This window comes from Oryctolagus cuniculus, chromosome 21 (assembly GCF_964237555.1).
Source record: "Oryctolagus cuniculus chromosome 21, mOryCun1.1, whole genome shotgun sequence".
NCBI classification, from domain to species: domain Eukaryota; kingdom Metazoa; phylum Chordata; class Mammalia; order Lagomorpha; family Leporidae; genus Oryctolagus; species Oryctolagus cuniculus.
Window position 1 is genome coordinate 31174705 of NC_091452.1, and position 24963 is coordinate 31199667.

General features: G+C 45.1%; 1 long non-coding RNA gene across 2 annotated transcripts in view; it reads left to right on the forward strand.

Annotated features, from left to right (window-relative positions):
- LOC127488328 (uncharacterized) overlaps positions 1–24963 on the forward strand; it is a 68177-nt gene that overhangs the window by 1139 nt on the left and 42075 nt on the right. The gene's annotated exons all lie outside the window — the stretch shown is intronic.

Consider the following 24963-nt stretch of genomic DNA (forward strand, 5'->3'; position numbering starts at 1 on the left):
GTGTGTGTGTGTAAAACCAAAGGATTTGAATGTTTTCACCATAAAGAAGTGAAAAATATCTGAGGAGATAGGTTCACACTGATTGGAGTGTCACACAGTATATACAGGTTAAAACATCACACGGGGGCACAATAGCAGTCCTGGCCTGCAGTGCCGGCGTCCCATAGGGGCAGGGTTCAAGTCCCGGCTGCTCCACTTCCAATACAGCTCCCTGCTAATATGCCTGGGAAAGCAGCAGAAGATGGCCCACATGCTTGGGCCCCTGCACCCACATGGGAGACCCGGATGAAGCTCCTAGATTTGGCCTGGCTCAGCCCCAGCTGTTGCAGCCATTTGGGGAGTGAACCAGTGAGTGGAAGATCTGAGTCTCCCTCTTTCTCTGTGTAATTCTGTCTTTCAAATAAATGAATTTTTTAAAAATCACATGCCCCATATAGTTACAATTTTAATGTACTTATTAAAAATGGAATTATTTTTCTATAAAGGTAAAATAAAAAGCACACAGAGGGGACTAATTTATATCCAAAATGGGCAATTAGCATTAAAACTACATGCTATAGGGCCAAATATATTAGGTAGTTTATCTAAGTCACTAATTCATAAGTTTTTTTAAATATTTTATTTATTTATTTGACAGGTAGAATTACAGACAGAGCGAGAGAGAGAAAGAGAAAGGACTTCCTTCCATTGGTTCACCCTCCAGATGGCTGCTATGGCCAGTGCACTGCACCGATCCGAAGCCAGGAGCCAGTTGCTTCCTCCTGGTCTCCCATGCGGGTGCAGGGCTCAAGCACTTGGGCCATCCTCTGCTGCCTTCCTGGGCCACAGCAGAGAGCTGGACTGGAAGAGGGGCAACTGGGACTAGAACCCAGCGCCCATATGGGATGCCGGTGCTGCAGGCAGAGGATTAACCGAGTGAACCACGGCGCTGGCCCCAGTTGTTTTTTTTTTGTTTGTTTGTTTGTTTGTTTTTTTTGACAGGCAGAGTGGACAGTGAGAGAGAGAGAGAGAAAGGTCTTCCTTTGCCGTTGGTTCACCCTCCAATGGCCGCCGCGGCCGGCGCACCGCGCTGATCCGAAGCCAGGAGCCAGGTGCTTTTCCTGGTCTCCCATGGGGTGCAGGGCCCAAGCACCTGGGCCATCCTCCACTGCACTCCCTGGCCACAGCAGAGAGCTAGCCTGGAAGAGGGGCAACCAGGACAGAATCCGGTGCCCCGACCGGGACTAGAACCCGGTGTGCCGGCGCTGCAAGGCGGAGGATTAGCCTAGTGAGCCGCGGCGCCGGCCTCCCAGTTTGGTTTTAACTTATTTGAGTGGCAGAGAGAGAGACAGACATCTCCCATCAGCTGGTTCACTCCCCACATTCTTGCAACAGCCAGGACTAGCCGAAGCTGAAGCTGGGAGTCAGGAACTCATGGGGGGGGGGGGGCAGGGACCCAACTGAGCTATCATCCTTTGCCTCCTGGGTGCACATTAACAGAAAGCCAGACTCAGGCAGGCATTCTGAGATGGGGCGTGAGTGTCCCAGGTGACAACTGCCAGGCCAAATGCCTGCTCGAAGTCGGTGAGTTTTCATCACTGATAATTGGTAGTCAACAGTTTCTAGTCTCTGACACAGGTGCCTTTCCAAGAATAAACACTCTGAGTACTTTGTGATGGCATCACCATCAGGTCGATACAAAGGCGAGTAAGACCTGGTACCCTTCTCCCATGATTTCAAGTAGAGACCAGCTTTTAAGTATAATGGCAGATTTAAATAATTTGATATGAAAAAGTATACAAGATGCTACAGAATGCAAAGGAAGGAGTGAGTTCTGTCCTGGGGAGGGAAATCACTTTAGGCCTCATGGGAGAGTCTTCAATTCAAAATACCTCAGACTGAATTGGAGCCCCCTTTCTCAGCCCAGCTCTTCCCAGCTGCATTGCCTGTTTCCATAATGGCCACCCCACTCACTCATTCGCCAAGCCTTTAGGATTCATTCACGACTCCCCCATGTTCTTTCCCTTGTGCAGTTAGACATCAAATTCTGCTAAATTTATCTCCTGGATTTTGTTCAAGTCCTTCCCCCTCCCACCTCGCGCCTCCAGTCGTGTAATCTTTTGCTTGAATTGTTGCCAGTCTTCTAATTTATCTCTCCGCTTCTGATGTCTATCCTTAGTTGTCTTTCTAAAACTAGTATCTTACCATCCTCTGTACCCGCTCGCTCAGCGTCTTCCTGCCTGGAATCGCTTCCCTGCTCCATTTTGTGAACTCCTACCCATCCTCCAAGATCACCTTCTCCGGAAAGTCTTCTCTAATGTTCCCACAAGTTAGGCTCCACCAGCCCTCTACTCACACCTGTTTGAGCACATTTATCCAACACTATTCCCTAGTTATTCCTGAGCTCTGGGCAGAAACAATCTAATCTGCTTTTCTATGTCTAGGGCTTTGGTACTGAACAGATGATCGTTGAAGGAATTAATTCTGATGGAATCGAGGACAGATTCATGAAGCTGGTAACATTGGAACTGGACCTTGAAGCAGGATTAGGAACTAGTATTACTAATTAAATTGCTCAATCCATCTTTCCCTGGAGTTCGGTGACAGGTCATTCACTCTAGATCGTTACAAACCAGGGTTTGACAAATAAAAAACATTAACTTGAGAAGGATTAAAAACATGGCGTTAGAATTTGTGTATTTGCCCACTTTGTCTCTCTGAATGATAACGAGATCCTTCAATGGGGCCTTCTGTGGTAGTAATCACTAAAAAAACCTCAGGCTCTGCCCTAGTTTCTTTCTCAGTTATGTTCACAGCCACGAAGGTTACAGCAGGCAAGTGTGCTAGAGTGAGGGAGTCGTTTTGTTTTAAAGAACAGCTCTTTCTGTGACAACATGGTGTCACATATAGATGTGAAATTCACAATTTGGTAAGTGTATAGCACATGGGCAGGAATGTAGAATATGTGTCCCCTCGTTAGGTGGTCACCTCCGCCCGGGGAGGTAGGGGAAGGGCACAGGAATGGGAGTCAGCAGCTGATATTGTTAATTATTTTTCAAAGATATCTGAAGCATATGATAGCATTACCTTTTTTTTAAAACTCTGGGTGCTTATTACCTATATTTTTCTTTGTGTTTGAAATATTAAAAAAATATTTTATAGAAAAAAGAACCTTAGACCAGGAGTCAAGAAACCTGCAGTTTGATCTGGGTTCTACAGTTTTCCTCAGTTGTAAGAAAGGCAGGAGAGGACAGCCTATAGAGACAATCTAAATCTTTTCATAATTTCAATAAAATATTCTAATCTAGTCATATAAAGACTTCTCCAAATGCTTATTTCTTTTTTAAAAAAAGGTTTTATTTATTTGAAAGGCATAGTTAGAGAAGTAGAGAGGGAGGGAGGTCTTCCATCCTCTGGTTCACTCCCCAAATGGCTGCAACAGCTTGAGCTGGGTCAATCCAAAGCCAGAAGCCAGGAGCAGCTTCTAGGTCTCCCATATGGGTGCAGGGGCCCAAATACTTGGGCCATCCTCTGCTGCTTTCCCAGGCACATAAGCAGGGAAGTTGGGTTGGAAGTGGAGCAGCCAGGGCATGAACCAGTGCCCATATAGGATGCCAGTGCTGCAGGCGGTAGGTTAACCCACTGTGCCACAGCATCGGCTCCTATATGCTTTTTCTGACAAGAGTTTTATCACAGAGTCTGGTTCTACGGAAAGAGCTCCGTTGTTAAAAATGTATTGATGACTGTTTTTAGGTGTTACTTTTAGCTTCACAATGTGCATTAATTTTAATTCTTATGTAAAGTTTCTAAGGCACTAGGAGTTTGCTCATTGACATTTGAATGGCGAAAATGTTATGATCCTGTGGGAGTTGTCCTCACAAGGGCTGTAACAGGGATCGCACTGTCCTCGTCTCTCCTGTGAGCCAGAGAGGTAGCTTATGCCCACATTGATTTGGTACTTCGCAGCCCACAAAAGTTTTTGCATCTTCTTATCTATTTGATCCTTCTGATAATAAATACTGTGAGGTCAGAGGCAGAGATCTTGGTGTTTGTCAGATTTCCAACTTAAACATGACTTTTACTGGAAGTGAAACTATAAGAGCCGGGGCTGATGATGTAGCGTAGTGCGTTTACGCCGCCGCCTGCCATGCTGGCATCCCGTATGGGCGCCAGTTCAAGACCTGGCTGCTCTACCTCCAATCCAGCTCTCTGCTTTGGCCTGGGAAAGCAGTGGAAGATGGCCCAAGTCCTTGGGCCCCTGCACCCACCTGGGAGACCCAGAAGAACTCCTGACTTTGAATTGTTGCAACTCCAGCTGTTGTGACCAACTGGGGAATGAACAAGGGGATGAAAGACCCCTCCCTCCCTCCCTCCGCCTCCACCTCTGCCTCTGCCTCTCTCTGTGTAACTCTGACTTTCAAATAAATAAATTGATCTTAAAAAAAAGAGCTTATATTTCACTTACAGTTAAGAGGAAAAGTATCTGAGGTGATCAGATTTCTAAGCAGCTTCCTAAGGCCCACTCTAGGTTAACTTGTCCCTACTTGGTATTCCTAGGTCAGAAGTCACAGTTCTTTCTTTACGAGGGTTTATTTTATTGTTACAATTATTATCCTTGTCTAGACTTATGTGTTGTACCCAAGCTGACTGAAAATGGATTTTTCAGTAGTGCAAAGCCAGCCCAGCAAGAACTGTGGCAAATGAGTTTGTCTTCCTTGTAGGGGCCTATCTCCCCTTTGTTTTTGCTTTGAATTTCTTGCTCCTCTCATGACTTAACCCTTCCCATCCTGCAGATTTTTACTCCTGATAAACTTTATTTTAAAATTGAGATTTTAACTGACAAATAATAATAGTATGTATTTATGAGCTACAACGTGATTTAAATTTTTTTTTTTTTTGAAAGACAGAGTTACAGAGATAGAGGGAGAGAAAAACAGATCTTCTATCCTCTGGTTCACTCCCCAGATGTTCACTCCCACAATGGCCAGAGCTGATCCAGAGCCAGGAGCTTCCTTCCGGTCACCCACGAGGGTGCAGGGGCCCAAGCACTTGGGCCATCCTCTGCTACTTTCCCAGGCACATTAGCAGGAAGCTGGATTGGAAGTGGAGCAGCCGGGACTTGAACTAACGCCCATATGGGATACTGGCATCACAGGCTGCGGCTTTACCCACTATGCCACAACGCTGGACTAGTAGGGGATTCTTGAATCTCCTACAGGAAAAACCTCTTATGATGGAAATGTCAGGCATGGGAAGAGTCCCTGAGAGAAATACTTAGATCAGGAGACCCTGCCCCGTAGCCTAATTTTTCCTGGAGTATGGCGTGTCTGGGGCACCTGGTACGCGCCTCTTGCTGCTGTCCTTGTGCAGGCTCTCCTCATTTCCTAGAGGAGAGGAGATGCCTCTCAATTTCCAGTTCCCGGTTGACTTTGGCATGGGGGTGACCATTGATTTAGGCCAAAGTCTAGGATGGCACGGTTCGTCCTTGTTTCATGCTGTGCTCCTTCCCTGCTCCGTAATTGGGCTTCCGCATCATCAGAGTGTTAGTTACGTGAACATGCCACATCATCTCAAGCTTCTGTCTTTGCTCAGCTCCTTTTTCCCCTAGATAATTCATGTTCAAACGTTAAGATTCAATTTAGGCGTCTTCTCGCCGAACCCCTTCCAACTTTAAGTCGTCATTTGTATATTACCTTAGCACTCTTTGCAGGTAATCATTAATATGTTGTTTTTTTAAAATTTTTTTAAAGATTTATTTATTTGAAAGGCAGAGTTAGAGAGGCAGATCCGCTGATTCATCCCCCAGATGGCTGCAATAGCCAGAGCTGTGCTGATCTGAAGCCAGGAGCCAGAGGCTTCTTCCAGGTCTCCCACATGGGTTCAGGGGCCCAAGGACTTGGGCCATCTTCTGCTGCTTTCCCAGGCATGTAAGCAGGGAGCTGGATTGGAAGTGGAACAGCTGGGACTCAAACCAGCACCCACATGGGATGCCAGCAGTGCAGGCTGAGGCTTTAACCTCCTGCACCGCAGCACCAGCCCTTATTTAGCCTACTTTTTATTTTTTTTTAATTAATTTTTTTTATCAGGCAGTGGCTTTATCTGCTATGCCACAGTGCCGGCCCCCCATGTGGTTTACTTTTTTTTTTTTTCTTTTTTTGACAGGTAGAGTTAGAGAGAGAGAGAGAGAGAGAGAGAGAAAGGTCTTCCTTCTGTTGGTTCACCCCCCAAATGGCCACTATGGCCAGCACTGTGCCAATCCGAAGCCAGGAGCCAGGTGCTTCTCCTGGTCTCCCATGCGGGTGCAGGGTCCCAAGCACTTGGGCCATCCTCCACTGCCCTCCTGGGCCACAGCAGAGAGCTGGTATGGAAGAGGAGCAACCTGGACTAGAAGCCGGCACCCATATGGGATGCCGGCGCTACAAGGTGGGGGATTAACCAAGAGAGCCATGGCGCCAGCCCTAGCCTACTTCTTAAAAATCCCACCTTTGTGGCAATTTGCAATCTTTTCCTTTCCACAGGACTTAACTGTCTTTGCATCCTGGTTATCCAAGATACAAACAGTCTGTCCTTGAGCTGTTCCAACCATGGTAAATACTGGAGAAAAGCCTGCCGCCTTGGGCTGCTGCGTATAGCACAACTCTGCTTACTGAGAGTTATGCTTCAATATCTCATGGTTCATCTCTCTTTGATTAGCCTGTTGTCAATATTCCCTTGGATTACGAGTTTAGCGGAATCCTTAGCCATAGTATTCAGAATTACAGCATTTTTTTTTTAAGATTTATTATTTGAAAGCCAGAGTTACACAGAGAAAAGAAGGCAGAGAGGTTTTCCATCTGCTGGTTCACTCCCCAGTAGGCTGCAATGGCCAGACCTGCGCCCATCTGAAGCCAGGAGCTTCTGGGTCTCCTACACAGGTGCAGGGGCCCAAGGACTTGGGCCATCTTCTGCTGCTTTCCCAGACAACAGCAGAGAGCTGGATCAGAAGTGGAGCAGTTGGGACTCGAACCAGCACCCATATGGGATGCCGGCACTGCAGGTTTACCTGCTATGCCACAGCGCTGGCCCCTATAGCAAATATTTATCAAACCCCTTTTCAGAAATGTCCTTGCTGTGTGTAACAGCTGCCTACTTTTGTTTTGAAAAACAGTAATTTCAGAGAAAAAAAACATTATTAGACTGGGTGTATAAATAGGGTCTAACTCTAGTTTTATGATTAAATAACTAATTTTAGGTAAATTATTTGGTATGTCTTTCTAATCTCTTAAAGTTAAAAGTAGTGGACTAGGGGCCAGTGCCGTGGCTCACTAAGGCTAATCCTCCACCTGCGGTGCCGGCACCCTGGGTTCTAGTCCCGGTCGGGGTGCCGGATTCTGTCCCAGTTGCTCCTCTTCCAGTCCAGCTCTCTGCTGTGGCCCGAGAAGGCAGTGAAGGATGGCCCAAGTACTTGGACCCTGCACCCGCATGGGAGACCAGGAAGAAGCACCTGGCTCCTGGCTTCGGATTGGCATGGCGCGCTGGCTGAAGCGACCATTTGGGGGGTGAACTAACGGAAGGAAGTCCTTTCTCTCTGTCCCTCCCTCCCTCCCTCGCTCGCTCGCTCTCTCTCTCCCTCTTACTGTCTAACTCTGCCTGTCAAAAAAAAAAAAAAAGAAAAAAAAAAAAGAAAAAAAGTAGTGGACTAGGGACCAGCGTGGTAGTATAGTAGGTCAACCTGCCACCTGCAATGCTGGCATCCCATATGGGCGCTGACTGGAGACCTGGCTGCTCCACTTCTGGTCCAGCTCACTGCTGATGCACCTAGGAAGTCAGCATAGGTGGCCCAGGTGCTTGGGCCCCTGCACCTATATGGGAAATCCAGAGAAAACTCTGGGCTCCTGGCTCTGGCCTGGCATAGCCTGATGTTATGGCCATTTAGGGAGTGAACCAGTGGCTGGAAGACCTCTCTGTCTTGTCTCTCCTTACCTCTCTGTAACTCTGTCTTTTGCATAAATAGAAAATTAAATCTTTAAAAAAACAGTGGATTATTTCTCATAAATTCTGTGATTTTATGGCTGTTACAGTGTGAGGCGTTTTTTGTTGTTGTTTTGATTTTTTAAAATCTGGATGGCAAGGGCAAGTAGAGCGCACATTGCCCAGCACTTGGAGGAGGATCTTAGACATCAGCCTGTTTCTGCCAACGGCTGGGTCTCACTTGGGTTGGAATGCCATGGGTACAGTATGAACTGACCTGGGCTAGACACACAAGGACTTAGAGTTTTGTTCTCTTTCTACCCTCTTTCTAGTCATGTAATTGTGGACACATCACACCTTTTCTGGGTTTCAGTTTCTTCATCTAAAAAGATAATAATACCTTACCCCTCCTTTCTTTGAAATAATCAAATAAGCTAAATTGAAATATCTTTGCAAATCCTTAAAGTGTTATCTCTGTAATATATTTTTATTTGAGGAAAAGATGTTTGGATGTAATTTTTCCATAGGAAATTATAAATAAGCCATCCTTAATGTACTAAATACTTTGAGTTATTTTTCCAGTGGTGATAATGGCTCTGCATTGAATTATTTATAGTCTTTCTACCAGTTCTTCTGGTGATAAGTAGCATATATTTGAAAGATGGATAGTTTTGAGAGGGCCACTCTGATACCATGAAATAAAGCAAAGCTGACTATCCTAAGTTGAAATCCAGTCCATTACTCGTGACTAGTCTATCTAATCATTTGGACCAGCAAACTAGCATAGGTTTATATAGGTTGAATTTTGAAATCCCAAATTTCATGAAGTATCAATGTGGTAAATAAAGGGGTGCTTCAAAAAGTTCATAGAAAAGTGGAATCAAGTGTATGAGTTTATTTTTGATATCATTTTTCATAAGTGGAAAATGTGTATTATGAAAAACTATATGGACTTTATTTTTCTGCAGAAAGGTCACACTTTTAATTCTATTTTCCATGAACTTTTTTTTTTTTTTTAATTTGAGAGGCAGAATCACAGAGAGGCAGAGGCAGAGAGATGTCTTCCATCTGCTGGCTCACTCCCCAAATGGGTGCAATGGCCAGAGTGGTGCTGATCTGAAGCCAGGAGCCAGGAGCTTCTTCTAGGTCTCCCATGTGGGTTCAGGGACCCAAGGACTTGAGCCATCTTCCACTGCTTTCCCAGGCCATAGCGGAGAGCTGGGTTGGAAGTAGAGCAGCCAGGACTTGAAGCCAGCTCTGCAGGCCGGGGCTTTAACCTGCTGTGCCACAGCGCTGGCCCCTCCATGAACTTTTTAAAGTCCTTTTGCTAACCTTTGTACCTACTTCTCCCTCTAAAACAACTATATAATTATGCAACTGCCATTAGCAACAATATATGTGGCATTTAGGAGTATTGTCTGTAAGTTCAACAGTGTGTTTTGGCTGCCACAAAAGCTTACAAAGTCTTAGGTTACATTATGAATAGTGTCCAAAATAAAGGGAGGTGACAGTGACTGTCTCACTCTGTTCTGCGCTGACCAGAGCACACCTGAAAGTTTATCTAGCTCTGGGCTAGGTACACAATGTATAGATAATATTTTTTTAAAAAAGATTTAATTTATTTATTTGAGAGGTAGAGTTATAGACAGTGAGAGGGAGAGACAGATAGAAAGGTGTTCTGTCTGTTGGTTCACTCTCCAAATGACCGCAATGGCAGGAGCTGCGCCGATCTGAAGCCAGGAGCCAGGTGCTTCTTCCAGGTATCCCATGCGGGTGCAGGGGCCAAAGGACTTGGGCCATCTTCTACTGCTTTCCCAGGCCATAGCAGAGAGCTGGATTGGAAGAGGAGCAGCCGGGACTAGAACTGGTGCCCATATGGAATGCTGGCACTGCAGGCAGAGGATTAACCTACTGCGCCACGGCGTCAGCCCCTATAGATAATCTTGAATGTGCAGAAAGAGGGGCAGGTATCGTGGCATGGTGGATTAAGCCGCTGCTTGGGATGCTTGCATCCTATTTTGGAGTTCCAGTTTGATTCCTGGATGCTCTGCTTCTGATCCAGCTTCCTGCTAATGCATCCTGGGAGACAGCAGATGATGGCTCAAATCTCTGGGCCCTTGCCACCGCTATGGGAGACCTGGGTGGAGTTTTAGGCTCTTGGGTTTGGCCTGACAACAGCCCTGGCTGTTGCTTGCATTTAAGGAGTGAGCCAGCAGATGGAAGATCTCTTTCTCTCTGTCTGCCATTCTGACTTTCAAATAAATAAATAGGTCTTTTTTAAAAAAAGAATGTTCAGAAAAGAGAGTGGATGTTGGTGAGAGTGTTTGGTAACAATAGCATCAGAGTTGAGGGCACTGAAGAAGGCCATTGAGACAACAAACTAAATTCAAAAATGATATTGTCACTGTATTCAGATTTCTGAAGGGGACCCTGTGTAAGAGGTTCCTTTTTGTTCCATTTGTCACCAGGGAGAGGAGCTTGAGTTAATGGGTAGAAACTAAGAGGGGCATAGTTCAGCCCAGTCAGTCGTTTCTATCAGGTGATGGCAAAGGACGAAACAGCCTCCACATGCTGAGTCCTCAGGCATTCAGGGTGTTCAAGTGGTCCAGGTGACCACTTGGTGGGAGTATTGCAGAAGAAAGCCAACGATCAGATGGATGCTTGAACTAGAGAGTCCATGCTCTTTGTGTATTGCTGTAACACGAACCAAAAAACCTCAGAGTTGTCAAATCCAAAGAACCATAAACAGGCTACAAGACAAGGTAGATAGCTTAGAGTCTGAAGAAGTGCAAGTCAAGAAAAATGACCTTACTGAGGACCTGGGTGGTAAAAAGAGGTTACTAATTTTTTAAGTGTGCTTGTTTTTGCTAGATTTACAGGAAAAGGACCACTTTGTTGCAACAGTGTGTGGATCCTAGATTCTGAGACCTAATAGTGACAAAAGTTCTGGTCCCAGAATCAGGATGAAATAACCAACTCATGGTTGCCAAGAACAGTTTCTTTTTTTTTTTTTATTTAAACAACATGTAATTTTATTTTCTCTTAAAAACAGAATAAGCACATTTGAGTGCTAATATTTTTCATAAAATTTTAAGTCATTATCCAAAATGACTCATTCTCTGTATAAAAATTGCTAATAACATTCAACATTTTTTTCCTTAATGCTCACAAGGTGTCCTTTTGCTCCTCTGCCTGCAGTTGAAACAAAAGCAGTTAGACCAGGATCCCTCTAAATTCATTTGATATTCGAGTGAAGAATGAACAAATGAGAACAGAACGTATAAAAGTTAACTTTGCAACGTTAAAGCTGGCTATAATCTCTAATCTACCGGCACTAAGGGTGAAATTCAGGGTGCAATTCAGGGTGCAATACAACTTTTACCTTGGTTGACATATTAAAATGACTTAGTTCAAAATTGATCTGAAGAATTGTCTTAGGGACCTGCTTTAAAAACGCATCTAATTTACACTGCTTCATAAATGGAAAATTACTTTTCTTAAAAAAAGCAATGATTAAAAAAACACAAAGACTAACGAATACATGGATAACAAAAAGAATTCACATGATAGTAGTATTGTGGGTGACAAACGCCAAGAACAGTTTCAACTTGGAAGTGGTTGTATCTGGAACTCAGGGGACAAAAACAAATAAACTCTAAAGATTAAGAGACCAAGTAGGTATACAGCCTAGGGGTGAAACAAGTTTAAAAAGAATTAAGTATTTGTTAAGTCAGGCCAACCAGATTTCTTGTGTCCTGTGCTTCATCTTCTGTATATGACTGGAATCCCCAAATCCTCACATTGACGTGTAGTAGGCCTTGTATTCTAAGAGCCTGTGCTGTGTGCGAGTGTCCCATGTGGAAGGCTTGTAGTACTGTAGTAACTTACTAGCTTCTCTGCCCTACCAGTGACCTTGCCTTTGGCAAGTTCAGGCCCGCCTTAAGCACTAGCCAGGTCCTTCCCCTTAGTCCTAGAATTTGAATCTACTTCATATCTCAACCTCATTGCTAGTCCTGTGAATTAACGTCTGAAATCTAATAACTAGGCTACTTTGGGACATTAAGTGTTCTTGTGCCCCAGTTCAGTAATCAAATCTCTGTTGTTTTTTCCTTGAATCTCTCTCTTTCTCCTTCTCTCTCTCTATCTCCCCCCTTTTAAGGTTTATTTATTTATTTGAATATCAAAGCTTGGTTAGAGGAAGAGATAGGGGGAGAGAGAGCGATTGATCGATCGATCGATCTTCCATCTATGGTTTACTTCCCAATGGCTGCAATGGCCAGGGCTGAGCCAAGCTGAAGCCAGGAGCTTCCTCCAAATCTCCCACTTGGGGTGGCAGGGGCCCAAATACTTGGGTCATTTCCCACTGCTTTTCCCATGCCATTAGCAGGAAGCCGAATTGGAAGTAGGGCAGCCACCGGGACTTGAACTGGTTCCCATTTGGGATGTCAGTGTCACAGGCAGGGACTTTACCTGCTATACCACAACACTTTTCCCCATAAATCTCCTTCTAATATCCCAAGGTACAGCCCCCTTTCAAACAGAGTTGCCAAAGATTTGAATCTGGATTTTGGATCTTACCTTGGGTTCTGGGCCCTGCTACTTCATCTTAGACTCTCTATTGTAGACAACTACTTCCTACACTGCCATTGCTAAATCCCAGGGCCCCAGAGCTTTCTCTTTGATCCCTCTGAATGTTCCAGTTGCAGGCTTCAGTTCTAAGAATCAGGTCTCTCTTCCTCATCAGGAACCTCTCTTAGCAGTCCCAAGTTTCTCTCTCCTTCAAGGGAAATGGCCCGACTATACGAGCTGCACCTAGGTAACCACATCAATAGTGGCCTGCATCCAGAGCAATCCACTGAAGACCCTCTTCCACACTCAGCTCTGCAGTCACTAGCCAAAAAAAGCTCCCTAAATCTGGTACCATGCATGTTGCTGGACTTCATGTCATGCTCCATCTCTGTTAACTGCGTACTTTTCCTGTCCAGACTTGGAAGAATTGGTTTCAGCAGTCTATGGCAAGCTGCACAGTTTGTCTCTTAAAGGTCTTATAGCTATTCATAATTTGGTCTCTGCTGGGCCGGATGTTTGAACAAGTGGTGAAGTTGCCTGTTTAGATACCCATATTGCAGTGCCTGGGTTTGATACCTGCCTCCAATTCCCTTCTCCAGCTTCCTTCTCATGTAGTCTCAGGAGGCAGTGGTGATGGTTCAAGTGGTTGAGTTCCTGCCACCCATGAGGGAGATCTGGGTGGAGTTCTTGGTTCCCAGCTTCTGCTGTGGCTTAGGCCAAGCTATTGCTTTCTCTCTCTGTCTCAAAAGAGAGAAGGAAGGGAAATAACAGATTTGTTTTCTGTATTGGTTAGTTTTATAAACTTATATTAAGTGACTTAAACATTGTTCTAGGTCTTGTAGTAAAAAATGAACAAGTCACATGATGCTTACTCTCCTAATGAGAATGACTTCTATTTCTTTCTATGTGCCAGGCACTGTGCTGGGCCTGGGAGGTGCATTGTGGGAAGGTGGAGGAATAGCATGATGGTTTATAATACATACATAAGGCTTCAGACACAGGGCACGGTCAGTGCTTATTAAATAGTAGCTGTGTTTACTGTGTTAGGTGATACGCTTGCCAAAACTGCCATGTAGGTTCCAGAGGTAGGAGACCACACATCTGAGCCAGAAGGATGTGTGGAGGACCAAGGAAGGTCAACCCAAGAAGGAGGAAAAGCAAAACTATACACAGGAAAAAGACAGCCATTGCGGAGTAGCCAGTGTGTTTGGAACACAAGAGTAAAGGACCGAGCTGGAACAGTGTACAGCAAGCAGATCTAGAAAGTTCTAGAGATGTGTGCTAAAGAATGACTTCAGTCGACGCCTTTTACCATATCCAAAGGAGAAAATGTTGCAAGGATTTGTAAAAAACGGAAGGATGAAACACAAGCCTCAAAATTATTCAATTAAAGGAAGGAAAATTGCAGACTGCTTAGTCACCTGGAGAGAGTAGAGCTTACAAAATGAGAGGAGATGATTACTTCACTTAAGTGAGCATTGATCAACGTACTTGGCAGAAGAAGTGGAAATGTTTTTCTTTTAAATAATTCAAGCCTGAAGGCTTCCAAGCCAATTTAAGATAGTATAAGAGTCTGCTATATATGAATGTGTACAGTAGTGAATGTGTAGAGTTCAGAGGAGGAATAAGTAAAACTATCAGTATTCAACTAAGAATGCATGAATAAAGCCTCTGATGGTAGATTCACATTCAAAGACATTGTATAAGGGAAAGAAAAAAGTATTTGCTATTCTGTTCTAACATTTATTTGAAAGGCAGAGTTGGAGAGGGAGGGGGAGGGGTTAGGGGAGAGGGAGAAGGAGAGGGAGGTATCAACCAATCTTCAATCTCCTGTTACATTCCCTGAATGTCTGCAACAGTCAGGTATGGATTGAAGCAAGAGCCTGGAACTCCATCAATGTCTCATATAGGTGACAAGCCCAAGCACTTGGCCCATCTTCTGTCTTCCAGGAGCATTAGCAGGGAGCTGGATGGAAAGCAGAGCAGCTGGGACTGGGAACAGTGCTCTGATATCAGATGCTGGTGTTGCAGGCAACAGCTTACCCTCTGCACAAATGCCAGCCCCACTGTTTGCTTCTTGACCTGGACTATAACATGCTGAAGCCATATTCTATCTTAATCAGCATCAAACTTGATAATATAAAGACATTTCTTTCACTGACATTCTGTTTCTATAAAGTAGGCTTAAAATCGATGACAAATTTTCATGGTTGGATGCTCATATTTCCTTCAGCATTCTCCTGAGTCAGTTCAGAAAATGGGAGGAAACAAATGAAATTAAAAGAGTGTTAAAGTTATAGGCATATCATACAGGATTCTGTAGTCATGACACCTTTTAATAGCTTTTCCACACATTGGGAAGTAGTATGGTAGAGTCGCAAAATCATAAGTTTTTGAACTTTCAATTCCACTAGGTATTTCATAACGCTGAGTAAGTTGCTTAACTTTTTTGGGTATTCTTTTATTCTTTAGGATAAGATACAGTACTTGGTTGTATGGTTGCTTCCAAGAGTAAATGAAAAGCAGATCTATGACATGATGAGCAATACTGTGTAGGGGCCCTCCACTTTTTTTTTTTTCAAGATTTGTTTATTTATATATTTGAAAGAGTTAGGGAGAGAGAGAGGAGGAGAAAAAGAGAAGAGAAAAATGAAAATCTTCCCTCTGTTGGCTCACTCCCCAAATGACCCAACAGCTGGGATGGGGGCAGGCTGAAGCCAGGATCCTGGAGCTCCATCCAGGTTTCCATGTGGATGCAGGGGCCCAAGCACTTGGACCATCCTCTGCTGCTTTCCCAGGTGCATTAGCAGGGAGCTGGATCAGAATTGGAGCAGCTGGGACTCAAACCAGCGCTCATACAGAATGCCAGCATCACAGGTGGCGGTTCAGCCCTTTGTGCCACAATGCCAACCACTCTCTTCCATTTCTTCCCTGCCATGTCACCACTCCTTTGACTGTTTGGAAAGCCTTTCCTGGAATTGCCTAAGAAATCTGGGATACCACTGGAATAACCTTAGTTTTGGTACTTGAGAAATCTCTCTCTCTCTCTCTCTCTCTCTCTCTCTCTCTGTCTTTCTTTCTTTCTTTCTGGAGATCGATTTTACTTTTGAAAAAAAAGAAAACAGTTAATTCAGAGCCAGGTTAATCGGTGTTCAGGTTTACAAATGAAGTGTTGAATGTGAAGTAGCAGGTTTTTTGTCTGGCTTGAAAGGAACTCAATGAAGTTCCAGATGAGTGTTGGTCAAAAATAGCATTTTTGATTCAATTTTAGATAGATGAGCTCTGGCATGTTTAAGGTTCAGCTTTATTACTTTGTAATCACTCCTCATTTTCCCCAAAAGGATTATGCTAAGTAGAATTGATAATAGAGGCTGGTGGAGAATGAGGAGAACCAAACCATAGGAAATAGGCTGAGGCCCATCCTATTGGCATAGAACCTGATTAAAATATTTAAAAATTTTTTTCTTTGCATATAACTCAATCCTGATTGCTAACAATTTAAAAAGTCAATTGGAACTTTATTATATTAAGGGCTATTATATTCTCCCAGAACAGAGCAGTTCATTTTTTTTTAAAAGATTTATTTATTTATTTGAAAGGTGGATTTACAGAGGCAGACGCAGAGAGAAAGAGGTCTTCCATCTGCTGGTTCACTCCCCAAGTGGCCTCAGCGCCCAGAGCTGGGCCTATCTGGAGCAAGGAGCTTCTTCTGGGTCTCCCACATGGGTGCAAGGGCCCAAGGACTTGGGCTATCTTCTAGTGCCTTCCCTGCCATAGCAGAGAATTGGATCAGAAGTGGAGCAGCTGAGACTCAAACCAGTGCCCATATGGGATGCTGGCTCTGCAGGTGGCAGCTTTACCCACTACACCACAGTGCCAGCCCTAACAGTTCTTTTTTTTTTTTTTTTTTTTTTGACAGGCAGAGTGGACAGTGAGAGAGAGAGAGAAAGGTCTTCCTTTTGCTGTTGGTTCACCCTCCGATGGCTGCTGCGGCCAGCGCTCTGTGGCCAGCGCATCGCGCTGTTTGGAAGCAAGGAGCCAGGTGCTTCTCCTGGTCTCCCATGTGGGTGTAGGGCCCAAGCACTTGGGCCATCCTCCACTGCACTCCCTGGCCACAGCAGAGAGCTGGCCTGGAAGAGGGGCAACCAGGACAGAACCGGCGCCCCGACCGGGACTAGAACCCGGTGTGCCGGTGCCACAGGCAGAGGATTAGCCTATTGAGCCACGGTGCTGGCCAACTAACAGTTAGTTCATTTTTACCTCAATACCTTAAAATGGGGGCCAGTGCTGTGGCATAGAAGGTTAAGCCTCTGCCTATAGCACTGGCATCCCATACAGGCACCAGTTTGAGTCCTGGCCACTCTACTTCTGATCTAGCTCCCTGCTAATGTGACTGGGATATCAGTGGAAGATGGCCCAAGTGCTTAGGTGCCTGCACCCACATGGGAGATCCAGATGGAGCTCCTGGCTTTGGCCTGCTCCAGCCCCAGCCATTGTGGTCATTTGGGGAGTGAACCAGTGGATGGAAGACCTCCCTATCTCTCCCTCTCTCTCTCTCTAACTCTGCCTTATCAAATAAATAAATAAATCTTTGGACAAAAACAAACCACCTTAAAATGAATTTAACTTCCTCTTAATTATTCCCTTCTTTGAGTTTCTAAATCTAGAATTTTGAAAATTAAAAACAAGGGGGCCGGTGCTGTGACATAGTGGGTAAAGCCGCTGCCTGAAGTGCTGGCATCCCATATGGGCGCCAGTTCGAGTCCCAACTGCTCCACTTCCTATCCAGCTCTCTGCTATGGCCTGGGAAAGCAGTGGAGGATGGCCTAAGCCCTTGTGCCCCTGCACCTGCGTGAGAGACCTGGAAGAAGCTCCTGGCTTCGGTTCAGCACAGCCCTGGCCATTGCAGCCATCTGGGGAGTGAACCAGCAGATGAAAGACCTCTCTGCCTCTCCTCCTCTCTCTGTGTAACTCTTTCAAGTAAATAATAAATAAATCTTTAAAAAAATTAAAAACAAGTCCAATTCTTTTGTTTGCACTGAAGTTGTTACTGTTATTCCTGCTTCTTCAGTTTTATTACATCCACCATCATCCCTTTCTTCGCTTTATCTTCCCTGAATCGTTAAATTAAGCTAGGAATTTAATTTCTCCTCTTTCAGTGTGTTTGCTGCCCAAGAGAGCCTTTCAGATAAATTTTCTCAAAGTCTCCCATTTTTTGTATATATTTCAGTACCTGACACATGGCTTTGTAAGTAATTGCCTATCAGATCATCATTTGGGTATCTGTCTCTGTGGTTAGATTTTGAGATACTTGAAAGTAGGAACTGTGTGAATTCCAGCACATTGTTGAATGGCTGTTTGCCAAAATTTCCTCATCTGTAAAATGGAAATAATAGCATCTGTCTCAGAGGATTGCCATACTAGAAGAGTGTGTGTCAGAAGGAAGTGTTTGCATTACTATAACTTGTATATGGTAGCTTTTATAGTGTTATAGTACTCAAAAATGTTATTTTAGGCAAACTCGTTTTTTCCCTGGATTTTGAGAGTCTCTGTTCCACTTCACCCCTCCTGGGTAGTCCCATTGTTCCCCAACATGGTGTCCCATGCCCTCTAGGCCAGGCTCCTTTCTTTTTCTTTTTTCCATTCTGCTGGCTCACTCCTCAAATGGCAGTCAAAGCCTGGAGCCTGCAACTCCATCCAGGCCTTCCCTGTGGGTGGCAGGGGTCTAAGCACTTGGGCCATCTTCTGCTGATTCCCCAGGCACATTACCAGGGAGCTGGATTGGAAGCAGAGCAGCCAGGACTTGAACCAGCACTCATATGGGTTTCTGGAATGGTAGGAGATGGCTTAACCTTCAGTACCACAACACTGGCCTTAGCTAGACTCCTTTCTATCCTGAAAATGTTATGTACTTTTGGCTGTGCCATTTCTATTCTGGGGCAACCTGTGCTCACAAATTCTATCCATCCTATCAGATTCTAATTCAATCTGTTCTTCTCTGAGATGTCTTCAAACAATTCCGTCTTACACTCGCGTGTCTCTTTTCTGAATGTCTCTGGTATTTAGAGTTTGGACAGTATCTTGTGATTATCTTGTATCTCTAACAAGAGTGGAAGCTACTAGAGGACAGATATCCTGTATTTCCTCATTTTCTACTGAAAATGCATAGTTTTGGGTTTTTATTCATTTAACAAGCTTTTCCTTAATGTGTTTTAAAAATACAATGGGGGCCAGCGTTGTGATGCAGTGGGTTAATCCTCCGCCTGCGGCACCGGCATCCCATATGGGCGCAAGTTCTAGTCCCAGCTGCTCTTCTTCCAATCCAGCTTGCTGCTGTGTCCTGGGAAAGCAGTACAAGATGGCCCAAGTGCTTGGGCTCCTGCACGCACATGGCAGACCGGGAAGAAGCACGTGGCTCCTGGCTTCGGATCAGCACAGCTCCAGCCGTTGCGGTCATTTGTGGAGTGAACCAATGGAAGGAAGACCTCTCTCTCTGTCTCTCCCTCTACCTGTAACTCTACCTCTCAAATAAATAAAATCTTAAAAAAATACAATGGAATACAATAATTAATAAGATCACCTAATTTGAGGTACTTGCATTCTAATATGGTGGTAGGAAAATTGATATTCAGGATTTCGTGTAGTCAGTGCTATGGAGGATTTTACAGCAGATGATTAACATACTCAGATCTAGTAAATAGATACATCTGGGGTACTGGACAGAGGATGAGCATGGTAAGTGACTGGGGTAAGGGCTCCCAGTCTGCAGCCATGGCTAAGGCACATATGATGAAGGTCTGAGCTAAAGCACTAGAAATAGAGGGGGTGGATTCAAGAACCACTGTGAAAATAAAACTCAGAGACGTGAGCACGCAAGTGCAGGATATGGAGGGTAGGAGTTAGGACGCTCAGGCTGACTCAGGCTTCTTGCTTGCTTGAGCATTGTCTTAATGAAAGGGCCATTTAGGAAACAGGAGTTATGAGAAAAATAGCAAAATTTGAGATTAAGATGCCTATGGGACTTCAAAGAACGATCTCTTTGAACAGGTAGAAATTCAGGTCTGGGGCCTAAGGACTGCAGTTTAGATGAGAGGTAGCACGAGAGACACGAGAGACCAACTTTTGCAAATAATGGTTGTTCAAGCCATGGGGAGTATAAGAGGTTGCCCAGAGATAGGATGTGGAAAGCACCCGAGCCAGAGGTGATCAGAGGAGTTGGAGGAGGTGCAGGAGTGAGCAGCCACCTGAGGTCAGTGCTGGATCAAGACCAATTCCCAATTATGAATTGAATCCAGAGTTTGGGAAGGCATTGAAAATGGCCTAAGGTGGTCCCGAGTAGGAATGCAGTCAGTAGTGGTCAAAATTAATTGGGGAGCCGGCGCCGTGGCTCAATAGGCTAATCCTCCACCTTGCGGCGCCGGCACACCGGGTTCTAGTCCCGGTCGGGGCGCCGGATTCTGTCCCGGTTGCCCCTCTTCCAGGCCAGCTCTCTGCTATGGCCAGGGAGTGCAGTGGAGGATGGCCCAGGTGCTTGGGCCCTGCACCCCATGGGAGACCAGGAAAAGCACCTGGATCCTGGCTCCTGCCATCGGATCAGCGCGGTGCGCCGGCTGCAGCGGCGGCCATTGGAGGGTGAACCAACGGCAAAGGAAGACCTTTCTCTCTCTGTCTCTCTCTCTCACTGTCCACTCTGCCTGTCAAAAAAAAAAAAATTAATTGGGGGACAGTGGTCAACAGGGTAAATTTTCAATAAGCTTGAAATGACAGGAAGAAGGGACAATTCATTGTCTGATGATAAAATAGTTTTTGAACAATGAAACTTTTGTTTTCACAAAAGGACAAAACCTGAAGACAAAGTATTGAGTACTAGATAATGGACCAGCCCCTCACGTGTTCCTTGTTTAATTTTCATAATCACCCTATGAGCAGGCGATTTCTATCCACTTCATCTCGGGCTCAGCACAGTTAACTCAGTTGCTTAGAGAAGTCAAGATCTAGTTTGACTACAAAGACCACATTCTTCCCAGTACCTGTGGCTGTTTTCAGGCTCTTACCCCTCTCTAACCTATCATAAAAGGGTTCTAGGTTCGTTCTAGGTACAGAAGGGAGTGGGGAGGCTAGGGGGCCAAGGTTATTGTGAAGTGACTGTGTGAGAAGAGCAGGGGCACTGTCTCAGGACAGGAGGCAGAATGCACAGACGAATCTATGCCTAGGAGATGGAAACTCAGGAACTCAGGAAAGGGGTGGAAAACAACTCAACTGAAAAATGAGCAAAAGGTTGGAGTAGACATCTCATCAAAGAAGATATACAAATGACAAACAAATGAAAAAATGCTCAATAATAAACTTCTGAAAGTTTTTTGTTGTTGTTGCTTTTTGAAAGGCAGAGTTACAGAGAGAAGGAGAGATAGAGACAAAGATCTTCCTTCCACTGGTCCACTCCCCAGATAGCCTCAATCGCGAGGGCTGGGCCAGGGCAAAACCAAGAGTTTCCTGGTCTCCCACATGGGTACAGGGACCAAGCACTTGGGCCATCTTCTGCTGTTCTCCCAGGGACGTTAGCTGTGAGCCGGGGAAGTGGAGCAGTCAGAACTTGAACCAGTGCCCATATCATATGCTGGCACTGCAGGTCAAGGTTTAGCTTTCTACACCACAGCACTGGCCCCAACATCAAACATTATTAGATAATTGCAAATTAAGCCAACAATTAGATACCACTCCACACTGATTAAAATAGTTAAAATCCAAAACTATGACAACACCAAAAACTAATGAGGATTTGGAGCAGTGGAAACACCCATTTATACCTGTGGGAATGCAGAATGGTAACAGCTGCTTTGAAAGAATGGGCCGGTGCCATGGCTCAATAGGCTAATCCTCCACCTGCGGCGCCGGCACACCGGGTTCTAGTCCGGTCAGGGCGCTGGATTCTGTCCCGGTTGCCCCCCTTCCAGGCTAGCTCTCTGCTATGGCCCGGGAGTACAGTGGAGGATGGCCCAAGTGCTTGGGCCCTGCACCCCATGGGAGACCAGGAGAAGCACCTGGCTCCTGGCTTTGGATCAGCGTGGTGCGCCGGCTGCAGCGCACCAGCCGTGGCGGCCGTTAGAGGGTGAACCCAACAGAAAAGGAAGATCTTTGTCTCTGTCTCTCTCTTTCTCTCGCTGTCCACTCTGCCTGTCAAAAAAAAAAAAAAAGTTTGACAGTTTTTTATAAATCTTAATCTGCTCTTGACATATGATCTAGCCATCGTGGTCCTTGGCATTTACCCAGAGGAGTTGAAAACTTCATGTCCACACATGAATGTGGGTGTTTATGGCACTTTATTCCCTATTGCCAAAACTTGAAAACAGCCAAGATGTTTTTCAATAGGTAAATAAGTAAATAAACTGTGGTACATCTGTACAATGAAATATTATTCCACGCCCATCAGAAATGAGTTACAAATTCCTGAAGAGATGTGGAGGAATCTCAAATGCTAAGTAAAGCCAATATGAAAATGCTACATATTATTTAATTCCAACCATATGACACTCTGGAAAAGACAACTACAGAGACAGTAAAAAGCTTAGTGGTTACCAGGGGTTTGGGGGAGATAGTGAACCCTAATGTAAACCATGGACTTTGGGTGACTAGAATTGTTCATCAGTTGTAACGAATGCTCCCCTGTGGTGTGGAATGTTGATAATGGGGGGAGCTATACATGTATGGAAGCAGGGGCTCTATGGGATATCACCATACTTTCCATTCATTTTTTTTCTAAACCTAAAATGCTCTTTAAAAAAAAAAAAAGTCTATATGAAAAGGGAGGGGCCGGCGCCATGGTTCAATAGGCTAATCCTCTGCCTGTGGCGCCGGCACACCGGGTTCTAGTCCTGGTCAGGGCGCCGGATTCTGTCCCGGTTGCCCCTCTTCCAGGCCAGCTCTCTGCTATTGCCTGGGAGTGAGTGGAGGATGGCCCAAGTGCTTGGGCCCTGCACCTGCATGGGAGACCAGGAGAAGCACCTGGCTCCTGGCTTCGGATCTGTGCGGTGCGCCGGCTGCAGCACGCTGGCCGCAGAGGCCATTGGAGGGTGAACCAATGGTAAAGGAAGACCTTTCTCTCTGTCTCTCTCTCACTGTCCACACTGCCTGTCCAAAAAAAAAAAAAAAAAAAAAAAAAAAAAAAAAAAAAAAGGAGGAGGAGGGAATTGGGAAATCAATATATTATAGAAAAACTGTGAAATAGTTTGTTTGTATAAATTTAAGTTCCACTCTCTAAAGAACAAGCAGGGAATTTAAAACAAAACAAGGGGCTGACGTGGTGGTATAGCAGGTAAAGCCACCACTTGCGACGTCAACATCCCATATGAGCACTGGTTCGAGTCTTGGTGCTCCACTTCTCATCAAGCTCCCTGCTAATGGCCTGGAAAAGCAGCAAAAGGTGACCCAAGTTCTTAGGCCCCTACCACCCTACCACTTGGAAGAACCTCCTGGCTCCTGGCCCCAGCCTGGCCCAGCCCTGGCTGTTATGGCCATCTGGGGAGTGAACCAGCAGATGCAATCAATCAATCAATCTTTCTCCCGCCGCCTCTTCTTTCTCCCTCCCTCCCCCCTCTCCTTCCTTCTCCTTCTCTCCCCCCAACCCTATAACTCTGACTTTCAAATAAATAAATCTTTTTAAAAAATAACAAAATGGGCCGGCTCTATGGCAGTGCAGGTTAAGCTGCCATCTGCAGTGCCGGCATCCAATATGGGTGCCAGTTTGAGTCTAGGCCACTCCAGTTCTCATCCAGCTCCTTGTTGATGTGCCTAGGATATCAGTGGAAGATGGTCCAAGTGCTTTGGGCCCCTGGACCCGTGTGGGAGACTCCGAAGAAGCTCCTGCCTGGCTCCTGGCTTCAGCCTGGCATAGCCCTGGCCATTGGGGCCATTTGGGGGAGTGAACCAGCAGATGGAAGATTTCTCTCTTTCTCTCCCTCTCTCTCTCTCTCTAACTCGAACTTTCAAGTAAATAAATAAATACTAAAAACAAAAGAAAACTCTAGATTCTCAAGACGATACAGAGAGGGGCCGGCACTGTGGCGCAATGGGTTAAAGCTCTGGCCTGAAGGGCCAGCATCCCATAGGGTGCTGGTTCTAATCCCGGCTGCTCCTCTTCCGATCCAGCTCTCTGCTATTGCCTGGTAAAGCAGTAGAAGATGGCCCAAGTCCTTGGGCCCCTGCACCCACATGGAGACCCGGAAGAAGCTCCTGGCTTTGGATCAGCGCAGCTCCAGCCATTGCGGCCAATTGGGGAGTGAACCAGTGGATGGAATCTCTCTGTAACTGTCTTTCAAATAAATAGAATGAATCTTAAAAAAAAAAAAAAAAAAAAAAAAAAAGTGATACAGAGAGCCCAAGGCATTCTGTTACAGCAGAGAGAGAGTTGATCCCTGGAGTGAGAACTGCCCTGAATCCTGGCTTTGTCACTAGGTAATCCCTATCATGTAACTCAGTCTGTTTTCTTCAATTCCAAAATCTGAGGGTTGATCTGTGATATCTGAAATGCCTTTGGGTTTGGAATATTTGTGTTGGTGGTTGGATATGGTATAACATACTAGTTAGGAACATAGCCTCAAGTTAGAATACTTAGGTCGAATCTCAGCACCTCATAGCCAAGCTGTGTGACCATGTGCAAGTTATTTGCCTCTCTGGGCCATGGTTTCCTTATGTGTAAAGCAGGGATTATAATAAACACTCCATTGGGTAATTATGATTCATTAAAAAAATATAAAAATGCCTGACTAGTACCTCTCTACCTCTCTGATTAGTACTAGATAAATGTAAGCCACTATGATTACATACTGCAGCTGCTATTATTCTGGTACCCTTTGCCACTGCGGAGCGCATACTGCTGTGCACCTATGTGTAGTTGTAAGGAACAGAAGGTAAATGGAATTAACCAATTGCAGTTTTCCAGGTTCCCTTTCTGGGAAAGGAATGAAAGGAATCTTCGAATATCTGAATGGTCAGGACCTCTGGGTTATGATTCAGCTACAATCAGCTGTCAAATTTTCCCACAGCTCAGTGGAAAGTCACTGAAAACTCTGTAAAAACAGTGCCAACCCCTCCGTCAGTGTTTCTCTGCTAGGATGTACCACTGACTCTGGAAGTCTGACCATACTGGCAGGGAAGGGGTGAAGGAGAGAGAGAGACAGACAGACAGACAGATGGATGTAAGCCATCTTTGAAGATTTTTCCAGCCAAAATACTAAATGTTTACAACTGTGTCTGTTCTACCAATGATGCTATAAGACTCAAGCCTGAGAGAATTTGTTCTCAGCGCAACTGCAGGGCATCACAGAAGAAAAGTCTGGAGTCTAGATTGTTTTTCTAGGCAGGATGTAGTGGCCATCATGGTTATTTCAGAATCTAGAATCTCAAATCTGCAACCAGCATGCCACTCCCTTCCTTTTTGTCTGGGTGATGTTAATGTTATGGGCGCCA